This window comes from Triticum aestivum, chromosome 7A, assembly GCF_018294505.1.
Source record: "Triticum aestivum cultivar Chinese Spring chromosome 7A, IWGSC CS RefSeq v2.1, whole genome shotgun sequence".
Classification (NCBI taxonomy): Eukaryota; Viridiplantae; Streptophyta; class Magnoliopsida; order Poales; family Poaceae; genus Triticum; species Triticum aestivum.
In genome coordinates this window covers 477,323,205-477,329,332 of record NC_057812.1, presented here as the reverse complement: position 1 = coordinate 477,329,332, position 6,128 = coordinate 477,323,205, and the positions used below count along the sequence as shown (strand labels likewise).

At 48.3% G+C, this 6,128-nt stretch overlaps 1 pseudogene; it reads left to right on the top strand.

The window, feature by feature from the left end:
- Positions 1–4,028: 4,028 nt before the first annotated feature.
- LOC123147657 (F-box protein At5g49610-like) lies at positions 4,029–5,364 on the top strand (annotated as a pseudogene).
- Positions 5,365–6,128: the final 764 nt, after the last annotated feature.

Genomic DNA, 6,128 nt, shown 5'->3' with positions numbered 1-6,128 from the left:
TAGGACGCCCATGCCCGAACCGCGCGCGCTTGGTTTTGGACATCCGGACCGTGGCGTCGTTGATGGCCTCCTCTTGTCACCTCTTCGTCACGCTCAACGGCTCAGCCCAGCCGCATCCATGGCCAGCATCATCACGCTGAACCCTTGGCAAACGTGCCCAGCACGCCGCCGCCAGGGAGTAGAGCCAGTACATCTGGGTGCCTTGGGGTCGCCCGATTTCTTCTAGGATGTTCCCGATCTTGAGGATGAAGGCGATCATGATGGCGGACCATCATAGAAACGCCATGGAAGGAGGGGCTCCGCGGGCGGGGCTAGGGGCGGGCCGGTGGTTGAGATGCAAGGGCGGTGGCAGGGAGCGCGGGAGGCGGTGGCGGCATGCCAAAACCCTAAGCGGCGATCTGTGAGGAAATAGAGAGGGGCGGATAGGACTGCAGGAAGGGGATCGTGGAGATACATACGGCGCTGCCGGCACTCAAGGTTGCCGCCCCGCCGAGGTAGGAGGCTCCATCGAGATCAGGGCAAAGAGAGGCGAGGGCAGCGGGCGGCGAGTGGAGACGGGAGACGGTCGGGAGGAGCGGTGGTGCGGGATGGGTTTTTTGGGTGTGTGCGTCGGGGTGGAGGAGGGGACGAAAAAATCAGACGAAAGTGGTGGGACGAAAAAAACCATGAAGACTATTCTACCAACTAAGACATTAGGAGTAGAGATTAATTATGATATAATAACTCACCCACGAATTTCAACAAGGTTGTTGGTGAGTTCATGGACATACGAGTAATACGAATACAGCCTAGAAGCCAAAACATCAACGGTCCTCTTGTTGAGATTCTTCAAACGAGCAATGCTAGCGTTTGCACATGCTTTAGCCTAAAGAGAACATCAAATCGGTATGTTTCACTAATGATGACACAGTGGAGGAAATTCTTGGACGTACCTCATCATATTTCTTGTGATCTATAAGGAAAAATCAACACAAGAAGGTAGCAGTATATTTCAGTCTCTAGGAGTCCATGCTTGATTGAAACTTGAGCCGATGGAGCTGCAGCATCAACATCCATCTCACTGCCATCTTCCTACAAGAGGTAACGCCATATGAATATGGATCACCTCTAAGCAAGAGAATACTCCAGGTTCAAATTTTTTACGTGTACAGAATTAAACAAAAGCAAGTTCTAATCCCCTACGCAGTATGCACCCAAGCATGAGATTGCCAATTACCAATTAAGCATCAGAACAGAAGGAACCTGGTTGGACATAAAATTTAATAGTGAAACTCAATTGCAAAATATGGAATTACTCGAGGCTCGTACTGCATCACCATACAATAACAATTGCTTTGTGGTTGCATCAATGATCTAGATTATGAGTTCTAATAAGCCAGGTAATCCAGAATGATCTGAAGTCATACATAACACCTTCTCATACATAACACTCCATCATTGCCAAGAATACTGGCTTGAACTGATTCCAGGAGAGGTTCTCATACTCGAAGTGGTTCTGATGAGCATAGATTGAGATGGAAGTTGCAAAATCAAGCAACAATATTAGGAGTTTTCTTATGTTTATGCAATAGTTTTAATTAATTTATGGTCAGCTATTGATAAGTAGTTCAAGGTTAGGTTACAACTTGTAAGGAAATAAGCAAACAAGCCAAAGTTTCAGAAATAACCCCATAGGAATCAGTCACTATCATACTGAAAGTACAGTAGACATGCACCTTCTCAAAGTTTTGCGGCATTTCTTCGCCACTAAAAACTGAGCCTTCACTTATGCAAGTGTGCCAATCTCCTCAGGGTGTTGGTCACAATACCACTGCATTAACATAAAACTCTTTTCTAAAGCATGCACACTGCTCATATTAATAGTAATTTGGTATTCACGTTATATGATTAGGCACTTGCTAAAACTTTTGAAATATTGCACAGATATCATGGAAAGTATCCATTTTCTCGTTTGAGGCTATTGGTAGTAACACTTATGGCCTTTTCTCTGTTTTTATTTCTTGGTGAAATCCTCCTTATCCCTCTCGATGAAACCAACTGGAAGTTGCTGACCAGCATACTCATAGCAACAACACCATATGCACTGTCACATAAAAACTAATTGAATCTGAGTGGCTCATACATAAGTTTCCTAGACTAACTACTCTATCTCTCATGCCGAACTACAGAGCAAAAAACACAAAATGCAGTTACTTATCAAGATGAAGATAAAAAGGTGTTCTTCACAGAAAAACACAACATGACATTCCCATACCTGCGCAGCTTGGCAGTGTGCTATCAAGATGGACGATGCTCCGTCGGTGTTGATAGTCATCTGCCCAATCACCACGAAGCAAAATATTCATTGCCGCTTGTTCGGGTGTTTCCTCTTACTCCACATTTCACCTATCAAATTCAGCAAGCATGAGTTTTATGTTATGAACATTATATATTGGAAAAAAGGCACAGACGAAGGAGTTTGTAGAACCAGGACCTGTTATCTGGTACTCCTAGTAACTTAAGATTCATGCAAACATTTAGGGGGGTGTACAGAAGCAAAACTCCTTAAACCAAATTACTAACAGGGTCAATGTTCTTAGCATGATATAATTACGGTGCCCTTCCTAGGGAAAACAAAATCAGCCATATGACTGCACATGCCTTATTTTAGAAAATATGCAAGATTCTCCCAGAATTAATAAACAGGATGGAGAAAATAATCCTGGACTTTACTCATCAAAGCAGATTCCGAAACCAACGTGATAAATATCACTGGATGGAGAAATGAATCCTGAAAACTAAGCCACACTCAAACCAACTATAAATATCACTGGCTTAAAATTGCCTATGATTCCTGAACCAACATGCTAGTCTTTCCTTATATCCTATTCCTACCCATGTGATCCTAAGGTACCAAGAAAAAAGAAAAAACCCCAAAAATGCAGATATGAATACTTCGATGCATATATTTTGTAGGTTGCATATACATGGGACGTATATATGCTTATTAAATTATATGTGCATTTGGAACATATATCTGCCCTCCCGACTGAATTAGTTGGCCAGGCTATGCTATGGTCCTGAAACAAACAAACCTTCCCAACTCTCCACTGACCGCAACACCTTCCTGAGGGACCCGATGCACTAATTCACCACTCTGCACCTCCCAAGCGACCCTCGGGCATACCTTGGTAGGATTTGGCCAGTGTGGAAACAAGCTGCATGTGGGGGCCAAAAGAAACAAGGAGCATGGTGTACAAGGAATACAAGGAACGGGACTACAGTGACTCACCACGGCCGCCATGGATGTCCATAGTGGGCCGCCGCCCTTGCAGATCTGTTGAGGCTCGAGAAAAAGAGAGTGGGGAGGATTGATGGAATCGATGCGGTGGCCATGAGCAAGGGGCGATGGCGGGGCGATGGATGAGACATATCGGCGACGACCAGCAGAAGGCGCTTGGGCAGAGAGGGGATGGTTTCATGGCCTCTGCCTCGTCCCTTCCCACCTCATCCCCGATCTCGATCCCACCATGGTGCTGCAGTGGGCCGAGGAAGTAGCACGACAAAGCGGGGGGAGGGGGGCTAGCGCGAGCATGGAGGGGAGGCGGCGCGGCGTCTCCCCTCGGACGGGGGCGACGACGTCTCCCAGAGTTCGGCGGCAGGGATTCAAACCGCCTTGCCCTGGAGACGAGCGTCGGCGTCTCCCCTCGAACGGCGGCGGCGGCAACGAAGAGTCGGCGACAAGGGTCGGCGGCAGGGAGATCTGAGATGGGGGCGGCGGCGAAGGATTTCGTATGTCCTGGAAAGGCTGGTTGGTGACGGAGAACGATCTGCAGTGGGCACGAGGGATCGATCGTAGGGTTTTTTTACACCGTTTTTTTCGCGGGAGGGTTACGAGTTAAAAGGAGGTGGGAGGATGACGAAAATAAACCGAAGGTGGGAGGATGACGAAAAAAACCAGCGAAAATAAACCGCGCAGACTATTCATCAAGTCGGCCATTAGAAGTGGTGACTAGCTAAGTTACTACAACTACCTCTCTTATAGTTAACTCATTGTCACAGAGCAAATTTGGTGTGCTCCGTTTCCTGCGGCGTTGCCGCCGCTACAACAAATTCCCCCAAGATCCAGTAGTAGGAGGAGCATGGCAGAAGCGGCCGTCGGCGGGCCTCACCTCCCTGACGAGATCGTCACCTGGGAGATTCTCCTCCGCCTGCCGCCGAAGCCCCTCCTCCGCTGCCGCGCCGTCTGCCGCTCCTGGCACCGCCGCCTCACCTCCGACTCCAAATTCCTCCTCGCCCACCACCGCCGCCAGCCCTCGCTCCCGCTCGTCACCACCGAAGACACCCATGAGAGAAGGATCGACGCCCTCGACCACAGCACCGGCGAGCGGCGCCCCGTTGCGCGGGCGGCCCGGACCGCAGCCGACGAGCACTTCGAGGTGCTCGCCTCCTGCGACGGCCTCCTTATCCTCGTCGCCTACGGCGGCATCTACATCTGCAACCCGGCGACTCGCCAGCACGCGCCCCTCCCGCTGCTTCACGTCTACTGCATCGCCGGGTTATACTTTCACCGCCCGTCGGAGTCCTACCGAGTTCTGTGCTGCTTGAAGACAACCGAGGACGGCCAGTTCCGTGCCGTATACCAGGTGTACACCCTAGGGTCCGGCGAGCTCAGGTGCATCGGGAAGGCTCTCGAGCCGTGGACGTCCGGAGATCTAGCGCGGGCGATGCCGATGATGGTGTTATTTCAACCGCACGTCCTGGCAGGCGGCAGGCTTTACTGGCAGCCCATTAAGTTGCCTGGTGCTGGTGGCAACGGCAAGGTGAACAACATGCTGGTGTTCGACACCATGGCCGAGTCCTTCCAGCATCTGCTTTCGCCAGTTGAGGGCTCCTGTCTTGAGCCGTTTGAGATGAAAGACACTCTTGGATTGTACGACTACCATGGCAGCACGGCTGATCTCTAGGTTCTAGAGGATCACGAGAGCTGGGCCTGGTCGTTGAAGCACCGGATCAAATTGCAGGTGATGGCCTTCTCTCTGGTGCCGGACATCCAAGGAGGTGTGCTCCTTCTTTCTGACAAAGGGGAATCAGGCTCTCTATGGCAATATCTGCAGCATGTTTCTGGTGCCGATGGTAGTATCTCCATACGGTATGAATGGAGCGCTTATCTGAAACTTAGGAGACATAGGTTCAGTGAAAGTCTTGTTCAGCATTCCTTCTTCTCGATGGAAGGCAACAATGGTGGTGGTGTGGATGGAAAACCGTTGTTCGATGGGTTGTCAACTGTGAAGGTGCTTACTGCTGATATTTCGGAGCTGCACTAAAGGAATCCATGATGGACAAGTCTGTTGCATTGTCGCACGAGTGAGTCACTGGTGATAATGTTTAGTACTCCCTCCGATCCATATTACTTGTCGCTCAAATGGATACATCCATTTGAGCGACAAGTAATATGGATCGGAGGGAGTACTATCTACTACTCCCTCCGTTTCGAATTACTTGTCGCAGGTATGGATGTATCTAGATGTATTTTAGTTCTAGATACATCCATTTCTACGACGAGTAATTTGGAACGGAGGGAGTATGTCTTTGCTATCTAAGACTATATGGTGCAAAGGACCCAATAAGCAAAAGATGCGTAACCTGATACCATACCCCATGGTTCCGGTGTTTTCCCCCCTGTTCACATGATAGGCATGCAGAATAAAGTGGTTGTCATATCAGGCTTATTTAGTTTCTGCACTATAAACTTTGTAAAACGCTCTGTCATCTTCGCTACTCACTTGTGTGCAAAAGATGCAACATTTGCTAGGGCTACTTTGTCCTGGACTCATGGTCACTTACCTATGTACTGTTTACAGCATGTCTGTAGCCTGATTAATTGACAAAGAGGAAATTCTTGGTATAATTTTTTTTTAAAGAAAAACAGAAGTGGTTATGTTATGTCTTTTAGCTTTTGTGGTCTTTTACTTATAACTGGTAAGTATGCCTGGTAATCAATTGATGCTGTATGTAGATTTAGATAGGCAAGTTTTTTTATCTATTGCTGATACTTTCGGTGTAAATTTCTTTACTTGGCTTTCTTCCTGTAGGCCTTCTCAAAGTGTTTGAGTGGTTTTATAAATTATTTCCCTTCTTTTCACATA